The sequence below is a fragment of the Bactrocera latifrons genome, unplaced genomic scaffold (genome assembly GCF_001853355.1).
Source record: "Bactrocera latifrons isolate USDA-ARS-PBARC rearing strain unplaced genomic scaffold, ASM185335v1 scaffold_91, whole genome shotgun sequence".
Classification (NCBI taxonomy): domain Eukaryota; kingdom Metazoa; phylum Arthropoda; class Insecta; order Diptera; family Tephritidae; genus Bactrocera; species Bactrocera latifrons.
Genome location: NW_017537612.1, coordinates 792,221 through 804,916, shown reverse-complemented (window position 1 = coordinate 804,916; position 12,696 = coordinate 792,221). Strand labels below are relative to the sequence as shown.

The 12,696-nt window shown below is 35.4% G+C and overlaps 1 protein-coding gene across 4 annotated transcripts in view; it reads left to right on the top strand.

The window, feature by feature from the left end:
- LOC108977552 (ubiquitin carboxyl-terminal hydrolase 46) overlaps positions 1–12,696 on the top strand; it is a 101,939-nt gene that overhangs the window by 3,090 nt on the left and 86,153 nt on the right. Inside the window, exon 1 of one of the 4 annotated variants that reach the window (XM_018947278.1) lies at positions 3,546–4,552. The exons of 2 other annotated variants lie outside the window; for them this stretch is intronic. The gene's annotated coding sequence lies outside the window, so the exon portion shown is untranslated. Of the gene's footprint in view, positions 1–3,545; positions 4,553–7,709; positions 8,027–12,696 lie in introns of those variants that run through there. One more of the 4 variants, XM_018947277.1, reaches the window with a different exon arrangement.

The window sequence follows — 12,696 nt, the reverse complement described above, 5'->3', positions numbered from 1 at the left end:
CTCTATTCTCCTTTTATGTGTTTGCATTGATTAAACCGACATTGCCTAGTGCGTGATGTGCCTATAAATGCAACTATTTTGTGGTGATATTGCACGTGAGTGTATATCCATACATACATAATGTGTACATATATTGTTGTATATAATTTTTGTTCTCTGAGAGGGTTATTTGATATATGCCATAAGATAGCAGTAAGTATGGATATGCATACATACATACTTATATATGTACATAATATTTTAATAGCGATCCCGTATGTATGTATATTTAATAATTTTAAAAGTTTTATAATTGTTGTCGTTCGTTGGTTCCTATTATAGTCGGTTCTAGTTAAATTGAATGGAATGGATCTCAAGGGCTCTTATTTGAGTTACCCCAGAATCTAGAGGAAGGGTCAGCGCATCTTCGTTCTAGATATTGTAGCTTATTAAACTCCAGAATTGACTCAGAAGTACCAAATATACATTCATACATATGTCCTCCATGCAATGAGTGACAACATTACTAACCACTTTGCACGTCCAATGAATCTCACTCATCTAACACCTCAGTCCACATTAATGTGATGTCATAGGCTTTTACCTCCTGCTTCGATTCAGGTCTTGGGGTAAAATATCACGCATGTGATTCCCTAGTTACTAGTCGAGATCCTCGAAAGGGTCATCGAAAATTGTGCTCGACGAATGGACCATCTGAGACGTTGCCGCGGCCAACATTTCAAAGATTAATCTTCAAAAAATAAATGCCGAATGGTAATAAACATTCCCTATTAAATTTGAAGTTGCTGTGTTTTTTCTTGAAAGAGAGCCTCGAAATTGATCACACATTATGTTATTAAAAAATCAATTTCAGTGAAAGAATGATCTTAAATTTTACTGAAAGTATTAAAATATATTGAAAAACTACGTTTCTTAATAACACAATTAAAAAAAAAAAAACATTTGAATTAATTTTTTTTTTATTTTGAAATCTCAAATACGTGGAGCAAAATTTTTAAATAAAAAAAATTGCAACCCTGCTAACACCTTCAGTAATGAAATCTCGAACGGTCTTATGTCATATATAGTCTTAAAAACCTTTCAAGGCCTTGAAAATGTTGATGACAACAAATAATTATTCAACATTTGGAGAAGGAGAAGCTCAGTTAGGTATTCTTCCTTTTCTGTTGTCCTTCCTTCTAAAAAAATTAACTGATTGTCACACATTGTCTTTGTTTCTGTGCGTGCCGTGAATAAGTTATTATCTTTCTGATTTCCTTTCTCATAGCAAGTGAGGTGAGTTACTTGATCTACCGTTGACATATTAAAATAGCGATCGAAAGGTTCAGTTGGGTGCATTGTACATAGCTATTTACGGCTGCATTGTCATATATATTCTGAATGAATGGTTTGTTAGTGAGCCCTGCCTGCCTTTACGACCTAAAGTCATTTAATTTGACGTCGATGGTGGCGCCTGCGGATCATTACGAGTGATTCAGTATCTATTATTTGTAATTCAAAAATTGCGAAATCGAATATGTGCGTCATTAACCATTGAAACTTTTGAAAAAAATGCACGTTTTATCAGTAAATTTTTATAGTAGTTTTCACATCTCTTGTTAATATACATAACTGTAATACATACATACATATACACATATCGAAGTAAGGAAAGTCAGTTGTTTATGAGATTGGCATGAATTGTTGCCTTTATTAAGAAGGAGTGTCCAATTGGCAGAGAGTGCATCGCAAATGGAGAGAATAATTGGTAGATGAAGTCAGTCGCAGAATGCCAATTATTACTTCACTATTTGATCGTGCTTATACGAGATTGAGCTGCAACGAGTAGGCGTGTTCAGTTATTATTTTTAATCCTATGGTAGAAAAATAACTACCGAGAGTGTACATGGTGTTGTTGGGGCGCATGCGTTTATGCTGTTAACGACTAACAGTGCTAGTTAATAATGTTCATTTTCTGTAATTATATTGTATTGTGTACATATGTATGTATTTATATTTATTTCCTCTGTGCTATGAGACTACAAAAATTCGAAATAGTTTGTTTAATTGTCAACATACTACATATTTACTTTTTTCTTATACATATGCACGTATATAAGAAATACTAATCAGCAATTGCTATTTTTACTAAGTAATTCACCACACTTAGCTTATCTGTTACTTGGCAGTACTACTACGCCAGAGCACTTCATAATAAATGAAATCAAGTTACTTACTCCCCTTCTCATCTAGGGCGTTGAAGAGTTAAATTGAAGTTTCTATTTACAAACGAGAGAGAGAGAGAGAAAGAGAGAGAAGCGCGCACGACGATAAGAAACACCAGTAAGCACATTAACTGGTTAAGATTCTATAGCTATCATTATATATAAAAATATAATCGATAATAATAAACTAATGAATCGATTTTAGTGGTGCGGATAGTTCCAAAAATTCTACCCTGGATCCGCCCCTGAATACAGGTAATGATCGAATGTGAAAGTTCTGGGATCCGAATATACTCCTTAAGCTATAAATTCTTACAAATATATATAAGAATATTTTCTTATAAGCCCAAAAAAAATTTGGCAGTCCGCAACATAGGCTAACGTTCAATTAACGCAAATTTAATGGTCGAAACAGGGCTTTAACAGGAAATTTAACTTTTGTACATGGTTCGAAAATATGACTCTGTTGTTGGAACGGGTACCAAATCTCCGTTAGGATGGTAAGGATTATATAAGTTGTCGGCGTCAACAAACGGTAGGCTCAAGAAACGTGCTGTTTCGACGGGGTCGGACCAAACGGAAAAAGGTGTCGGATGAGTAGGGTTAGCAGGGCATGCAAAGAGGTGGCCAGTCTCATGCGGGGACTTATTGCACGCTGGACATATATTTGATATGTCAGGGTCTGTTCTGCATATGTAAGATCTTAACCTGGCTTTCCCTCTCATCACCAACTCATATTAATTAATTATAGTAATAATTAATTAAAATTAGACTAGATATTATAAATTTTCTGCGAAGGTTTCCTAGTAACTTTATCTGGATATTCTTCCAGATATTCTTCCATAATTATCATCACTTTCAGTCTAACTCTCTTCGTATCATCAGCTTATCTCTGCATGGGTTGTTATTACCTTTTACACAAACAACCAAATGTACATGTACGAAATGCAACTTCACCACGCACAAAAACCAAGAAACCTCCCTGCTCCATTTTCAAGAACTGAGCATACTTGTGCTCATAACAGAGAATGAGAGATTTTATATTACTTCTCAGCCATAGGTGTATATGATGAGGCAATAATTATGTTGGTCAGCTCCAGTGGGTCGACAACATACTTTTGTACATAGTACTTTGAGGCTATACAGACAAACGGTCTGTATTATTTCGTTAAAAAGGTGGGAGAGTCTCACAATATTTCGACGCAACATGAAAATGGAATGAAAATAAAAGAATGGTGTTGAAATACATATGGCTACTGGCAGCGTTATAAGTACAAACGCACTCTGGCCGCGCGGGTATGGTCTGCGAGCACAGCATAGATTTCACGTCACGAGCCATATCAGTAGCTGTAGGAGGGCAGCAGCAACACCAGCAGCGGCAGCGTTGTACGTTTAGTCGGTATTGGTGGTGGTGGCCAGCAGTTTTGCTCTCAATCGCGTTCCATTTCTGTATCTACGCGGTAGCGGATTTTCGATTCCCCAATGAATCGGCTGGCGACGTTTTTTCTAGTGTAGCAAAGCGATTTGTGCGTCGTGTCTCGGAAAAATGTGATTCTTACTTTTTAAAAGCCAAAAAAAAAGTGATAAGCATTAAAAAATAATTGTAATTTGAGCAATTTATTTTCAATTTATTACACTGCGTTGTGTTTTCGTATTCGATTACACCTTTTTTGTGTGACGGTTTGTGCTGCAAGAAATTCACCATAGCTTATTCGCGAAGTGAAGTGTCATATTGTTTGTAGTTTGTGTGTCAAGCTGTTATACACATATACATACATACATACGACTTCTTTAGTGTAACTGAAATTTGTAGTGATTTCCACTGAGTGTACCAGCAATCATTTGCCATATTTCTGCAATTCGTTTCGTTTACTATCTTTTCTAGACACTTGCCCAACCGTAGTACCAAAGTAATATACTCTAATAGTGCAAAAACTACGCCTGTCTTGGATGCTTTTGTGCTGCGTCGTCGTTTTCGTGTCAAGTTCGGTTGTTTAGTTGTGACTTTTTCGACAAAGTGCAAAATATTTGTGGTAAAAGTGCATTGAAGTTTTATGCCAAAATTTGCTCAAATGCAGTAATAAAATAAATGAAAAGTATTCTTCATGCATTGCCACTGCTTAGAAGTGTAAAAATATTTTATTTTTCATTAAATTAAAAGCATAGTAATCTCACACAATTTTTTACAAGTGAAAAAATTGCTAGTGGAACGTTCAACTGCCAACAAACACGGATAACTGTGCATTGCAGCGTGCTTTCGTCTTTGTTTTGCAAAGTAATAACGAATGATTTGTAAAGCGTAGAGATTTTCAAATATTTTGCAACATATTTTCACTACAAAATTAAAGGTAACATTTATTTATTTTCCATTACAAATAGCATGAAGATTTCCATAAACTTGGTGAAATGTCAAATGTTGTCTGTTTGTATGTAACATATGAAAAAAATATGTCACAACGTTGGCTTATAGCTTCCTGTATTGCCTTGGAAAAATCGATTTTGACTGCGGTTGGTCTCTTCACTGGCTTGTTTGTTGTTGTTTTCGTTTGGTTTTTCTTAACCACTGCTGTGTAGCTGACTTTTCCACATTTGGTTGTGTGTGTGTATATACATGTAAATAAAGATATATATTTGTATGTAATTGCATATGTTTACCATGGCCTCCAGTTTGTCGCTCTATTTTGCGTATGTTTTATTATACTTGTGTAACCAATTTGCTCATTTAAAATTGTAGTTTTAAAATTAAAAAATGGGCACATTTTTAAATTAGTAAAATTGTGGAAAGTGGATTTCCCAAACTTTGCATTGATACCTAAAATTTCTGGAGCCTCTATTTAGTAGATATCAAAAATTTGTTGGTTTATTTGTAAAATTTTGCAATAATTTCAATTACTTTATTAATAATAATAATAATTTTCAGTGAAACGAGTTTTTCTTGTTAATTAATTTATTATCTAGCACATCAACCACAACAATTGTCCTCAATATATTATAATGACTACAATCATCATATCTGAAAAATATACTATTATGAGCAAAAAATAGTAAGATTAGTTTAGTTTATAATTTCAAAATTCTTAATTTATTCTTCAAAATCTATGGTGTCCACCTCAAAGAAATACCCTTTGGCCACAATATACTTGAGCCAGCACTGTTTCCAATTCTCGAAACAGTTGTTAAAGTCAATTTCCGGAATAGGATACGCGTTTATTGTCTTCAATTGACTGCCAGATGCGGTCGTTTGAGTTTGCTGAATAGTCACAAGTCGATATTGGTTGAAAAATGGCGAAAACTAACGAAGAATCAATGCATTATGCATTGTTAACCGTTTGGGCGGTCGAAAGGTGTCAAAATAATATTGACCTGCTTTGATGCGGCTCTTTCGTCTTTGCCACGATATTCGGCCGATTGATCGTCTGTTTCCGGATTATAAAACCAATCAACGCTAATACAATACAAATTGGGTGATTTGTGAACCAATATGATCTTTCAAAATGGTTTTCATTGACCCTTCCGATATTCCAACGATGTCAGTAAGATCTCTGACTTCGTCGCTTCTCAAGCACTAATTCCTTTATTTTATCATACTTTATTGATCATCAGTTGATGTTGATGACCGTCCTGGACGAATCAAAAGCATTTAACAATTTTAACCCCAAATTCGGAAATGCTATTCTAAAATTTACCCAAAAATGCAAGCTTAGTTTTCGTTCTCATGAGATTTTGTAACTTTTTCTTACTACTATGCCTATAAATATCGTTTCGCTTAAAACAATTTGGAGATTGGGGCGGTAAAAAGCTTAACATATTATATATATATGTATACTAATGCCAATGGAAAAAGATCACTCCAATTAACGAAATTATGTAAAAGAATTTTATATTTCTGCTACATTGCAAAACACGGAGGGGCATTTTATTTTCAAAGACGTCATCAATAAATGACAAATCGTGAAGGGGAATCATGATATCGGATTGTTGATTATAGCCTCTGAGCAATACTTTTCCAGTAATTGTTTTGCCAATAATATACACATGCTAACTTTTCTTTTCATATTTGATAAAAGCCATTATTATCAACTTTTTCTTTGTTCAGCTAATCAACTAGAATTACGGAGCCACTTTCGTTAGGCTAGATAGCGGACTCATACATACATACATATATGTACCTATTTATGTGTTTACAGTAATATTTCTGTGTACATTTTTATATGTATTTATTGATGTCCCACAATTTTGAATATCACTTTACAGATAAGGACGCATACTATTATTTTTTAAAGCATATTTGTACACTTGGATATTGATACTGACATTTCATACCATAAAAATGGCGATAAAGCGTTAAGGCTACAGTGCAAATTATGCAACACGAGTTGTTGTGTGAACTTGAAAATCAGATCCATTGCATTCTAAATCTAATACCCAGTATGAAAGACGCATTTATTATTGACTTATTCAAAAGTATTTCACTTGAACAAGACAAGCTTCTAAATTTGCATTGCAAAAATATTAATTATTTTTTGCTTTCTTATTACACTGCAGTGGCAGGAAATCGATAAAACTAATTATTTATACATGATTGGCAATACGGAGCACATAATCAAAGCAATCAGAGTTCGGCAGCTAGCAGTAGCTGTAGGTAGCAACGCCAACAGCATGAGTACCACCAGCTGCCGATTGCAGAAAGACTACAATGTGGCCAACAATTGAGTTAGCAATAATGTATATTGCCTAGTTAAAGCGGAGGGGGAAAGCGCAACCGAAATGAACAAACACGGTTAGCGGCAGTTATAGTATGCTACAAGGGCGGAAAGTGCTTGAACCCACGTCAGCGTCTTGATAGTTGTGCCACAAATGGAGTGCCATGAACCCCACATGAATATTTTGTATTGGAAATTGCATGGAAAGAAAATCGTGCTGTCTATTTCCATTGTAAAATTAAACCTCTGTTTATATACAAATACAGTTGTTAACAAGAGTATACGTACGATACATATCTTGTCCTTCATGAGTCGCAGAGTCTATGAAATGCAGTTCGGTTTTCATTATAGTTCTGTATGCTAATATTTAACCAATAAAATTGCAAAATTTGTAATCAAAACATTTCCATTAAATTTCGAAAACTTGTAGCGTATGTGGACCACTCTGCACATTAAGACCAAAAAGCACTCATAAATTGTAGTTAACTTTCAAAAAAAAAAAAAAAAAATAGAGTTTAGCTAAGTTGGTAGGCCTGTCCTTAATTACTATGTACAATATGAGCGCGATCTGTCTACCAGTTAGTTTATAACAGATGCTTAAGGTACACTTCGGTTGCGGTTGTGATTTTTTACAATGATTAAAAATTTCGAACAAAGGATTTGTCTCAAACTTTGTATTTCTAACCAAATTTTGTGTGCGGAATCATTGCGAATGTTGGAAAAGGCTTATGGTGATTCAGTTTTATCAAAAATACAAGCCTACGAGTGGTACAAAGTCTTCAAAGACGGTCGAGAGATCACTGAAGACATGCCTCGTACTGGACGACTTTCGACTTCTTCAACAGATAAACTTATTAAACAAGTGAAGGATATGCTGCTTGAAAATCATCACAGAAGTGTTAAAGAGATACCAAGAGAGCTCGACATCTCTAGCGAGTGCGTTCGAATCAATTTGGTGTATATTTTGAGTGTTCTTGCCCGACTCGCTTCGAATTTAAACCCAAAAAAGTAAATTGCCGCTCCGCAGACCTCGTTTTCAATCGAATTCGCTGAAAAAGCTAACGGCCATCGTAAAAAGTGCTTATGAAAAGAGCTTCCAGGACTGGAAAAATCGTTGGTGTAAGTGTATTATTGATGAATAATTAAATATTTTGCGTTTTATTTACAAATTCCGGGTACTTATTTGTCACAATGTATGTACTATATATGTGAGAACACGTGTGTTTAATGCATTATTCTGCTTATTCGTACATTTTTGCAGAAAATTTCTCTTAAGGGTGAATAATTCATTATTCTATAAGCTGCAGTCTTCAATCATCAATACGTTACCGTTATGTAGCAGGTGATTTCGGGGGTTGGAAAATAAATTTTATGTGCTAGACGTCAAAACTGGGTGGTTAGCTGTAAATTTTTGGGTTTTGGGATCATCCATTTATATCCTTTGGTTTGCGGTTTGGTGGCGTTATCCCCAATTGCTGTAAGCAATTGATATTTACAACCAAATAAAGGCAAGTCTGACAGTTTAACGCCAGCACTTGCAGGTTTACACTTCTTACATACAGTTCTTATATACAGTGTATGTAAGTAGTATCGGTGATTGTACAAGCTCATATAATCTAGCCACAAGTACTTGAGTCTGTACATAAGATTACCTAAATTCAAGTACCGACCCTGCAACAAAAGAAAAAAACACATTGCCATCTACTCATATACAATTTTCACACTTCCTACTAAGTGAGTGTGCCACTATGTGTAATGCAGGTAGACTATATTGCGAAGTCTACCTACATTAGGCAAGAACGCAGACGCGTAAAAATGTACTCTACTCTAATCTACTTCTTAATTACCAACTTAATTAACGCATTTGTTTTTTCGCCGTTTTGGTTTTTTTTTTTGCTTAGTGGTTGTTGTGTCACTTCTCTTCCGTGCAATGTTCTGCCTATGATGAGAAAAGTTTTTTGCACATAAAATTACATATTTTACAAATTCTTGCCACTTCTTCCTTCGCGCTGCACGTCATGCATATTTAAATATTATTTCCTCTTTATGCTTTTTTTTTTTGCATTAACGCGCCCACGCATTATCTCTTCTCGCTGTCTCATTGCATTCTTCCCTTATAGGCAAATAAATAAATATATTAACACATAATTGAATTGAAAAAGTACTTTGAATAATAACTTGGCTTGCGAACCATAAAAGGCGCGCCACCTTTAGCATTCAAGAATTGTTGAAAAATACTAGTGTACGAAATAACATAAACAAATTGAGAAAACGAGAAGAAAACGTGCAAAAAATACGCTTGAGAGTAGACTCGCTGCAATAGGTGTGGAGGTGGAGGAGCATTTGCGCAATCTGACACCCACTACCAGCACCAAAACAAAAAAAAAAAAAAAAAAAAAAACGAACACTGTGGCTGACAAATGACGAACTGCCTGAACTAACGAATGCGCGTTTTGCAATTCTAGCGCTGTTGAGTTCACCTCACCGACTCTCAGTAACGCCACGCGAACCCGAACAGCCGTGCTTGAGCAATCAAAGAACTGAGTAATGACATTAAGCAATTGGCCTAAGAATAGAGCAACTCCACTTTAAATATATGTATGTACATATAAAAGCATTCATCATGACATTCGATACTTTCACCACGTAAATGCAATACTGTAACAAAAATAACAATAACAATTATAAACACAATGGAATTCGTAATAAGGCGCTTACCTTTATTATCGTCTTAACCGCAGCAGAATCGTTCGTGTTTCACGCTTCTCCCACTAAACTCAACAAACATAATAAGAAGCGCAACAACAAATAAGTAATTACTTGACAGTTGCAAAGGTGTGCATCTTGTGTCTAAACAATGTTTCGCAACATAACTAACTGTTGCTGCCATAAGCCCTTTTGTAGGCAGTTTACTTCCTCAGCTTTGGAGAAGGTGGTTAGTACACGCTAATCCATGAGTTAAACGCTATACAATGATATACACTTGCATTTATTTTTGAATATATTTAAATAATTATTTATAAAGCGTTGCCTTAGCAAGCCTACTGTGTTAGAGACATCATGTTGACAACCAGTCGTCTTAGGCCATTGTTGTTTGGCATGCAGTAGCGATCTTTTATCTTCTCGACTAGCAGTGCTTAGGCGACTGCGTATGCCGTACATTGCCAGCTGCTCAGTGGTTGAGATAAAACTTTAAATAGCAGGCGTCAGTAACTTCCATAAAGGCATTTACAGTGCTGGTAAAGAAAACTGCACAGCAATAAATATGTGTTCAATCCTTATCAAATTTACTTGGATTGGAGTTTCATATGTTTTTCAACTTCTGCAAAAACGAATTGGCACCAAACTTTTTTCAGTATGTGCTATATTTTGTCTGAATAGTGAACGGTACTTTACGAAATAAGGTGCAAACTTTACTTGGTAAAAAAAAAAAAAAATATACGATGGTGCATTGTTATCTTGAAAATCTATGAATTGATCTTCCATGTATCTTCTCACACAAACGCCTCAATACGCCCAAATAGAACTCCTCTTTGATTGTCTGTCCCTCTGGAACAAATTTAAGATGCACCAAACCACTTATATCGAAAAAAAATGAGTATTACCTTGGTTTTTGAGCGATTTTACCGAGTTTTTTTTTTGGTATAGGCTCGTTTTTTCCCCTCCATTCCGATGATTATAGACTTGATTGCTTGTCAAACTCATAAACCCATGTCTCATCGTAATTAGTATGTGGGATTGGAATTCGCACGATCAAGAGACCTTTTTATGGCACTCTTTTTGAAGAAAAAGTTCAGCTTTATCGGGACGAGTCGAGCAAGAACGCGTTTCATACCCAAAATATCAACCAACATTATTCGAAAGGACTCACGAGAGTTATCGAGCTATCTTGCCATCTCTTTAATACTTACCTGATGATTTTCAAGCACCATATACTCCACTTTCTTCACAAAAAATGCAGAAGAACCCTGTCGAGTTGACAGCTCTTGGCTTTATATAAATCAGAGTGCTTTCTGGTAACGTAGTTTCAGCTATCTTGGGAAGAGTCTCAATAATTTCCATATTCAAGTTTGTCATATCAGCTGGTATATAATAAATTGGATACGCAATTTTATTTTTGAATTCTTCTTTTCCTACCAACACGGTGCTATTATTTGTCTCAGCACTATACTTAGTATAACTGAGACACATTGAATTGCCCGCCGCCTATGCGACAAACCTCTTTTTTTGTCTGTCATTTTAATCGCTTTCAGTTTCCCAACGCACCGCCTGCTCAGCGTCATTGTGTGCTAAGCATATATTTTATTATTTCGCTTATAATTTTATTTTTTACTTTTTTGATTTTCCATCGCAACCGCATTCTTCCAGTTTCATTTACAAGAAACGAGTTTTTCTTTCTTTGCGCCTAAACAGTTGGCCAGCAGCTTGCTAGTATATGCTCTCATACATTTGTACATTGTCATTTCGACTCTCCTGTGTGCATGTGTGTGGTCACACTTTCGCAATGCTTAATTCCATTCCAATTTCAATTCCACTTCTAATTAAAGACAACGTCACACAGGCAAAGCAACTCTTACCCACTTTGTGGGCCGCTGAATGTTTGATGGCGCCGAATTGGAAATGCGCACCAAAGCTCGCCTTATCGGCTGTGAGTATTTGGTCATTGGTGTTGCTGCAGGTGGGTTGACGGCAGGCGATATATCAGCGGTGCGCTTTTCTTGGGGGAAAAAAAGAGAAAAAACTTTTTACAGTTTTATGTGAGCTTGCCTTTTTAGGCTCTTTTCAATTGGTGTTGGTCATTTCTTTGCCGAATGATATATGCTCGTCCATAACAGCTTTTGACATAACTGTTTTTCGTTTTTTTTTTTTTTTGCTTGCTTTCCTTCGCGATTCAAAACTATGTCCATACAATTCATACTTGTGACATTATTCATTCAGTTGTTGTTCTATATTTATTTGAAAAAGCACTTCGTCTGAGGAAATGGTGTGAAAATAGTAAAACTGTATTTATGGCTTCCTTTTGGCTTCGTTTATTATGCAATTGTTGATTACATTTACTGTGTCAAGCATGTATTTAAGCCAAGCGCTCGATACATATATTTGTTTTAGTAATATTTGTACTCTCAGAGCTGAAAAATAAAACTCAAGTGTCTGTCATTTTAAAGTGGCTTGAAATACAAAGCTTTCTATTTTCTTTTTTGTTTCAAGAGATGAACGGTTTTGGCGAGGTAAAGATCTTTTGTTTTATAATTATATTAAACATTTTTTACTCGTATTTATTATATTTCGAACTTATGCAGATTGTTAAAATCTATTTTTAGATATTTTAGGGAAATTCGACAACTTTTATATTGCGGAATAGAGAACAAAAACAAATTGCCTTTCAAAATATTCTTCATTAAGATCTGTACACTTTCGCATGCCTGTGAACCAATCTGAGGTATATCCAAAATATACATTCTGAAGACGTCAAATGGCACTCGAAAGTCGAAAAAGAAGACAAGTGACGTAGTATTCGATGTTTTAAGTGCTGAAAATGCTGTAGTCACAGTCGTTGACTGAGAGCTTGCATTGTCGTGGTGAAAAGTGACCCGTCTTAGGCCGTTGGTTTTTCTAATTTTTTGAAGGAAAACTGGCAAGAAAATGGCTGTCTACCACTCAGAATTTACTGTTCTGCGTTATTGCAGTGATATATCGGGTGATTTTTTTGAGGTTAGGATTTTCATGCATTAGTATTTGACAGATCACGTGGGATATCAGACATGGTGTCAAAGAGAAAGATGCTCAGT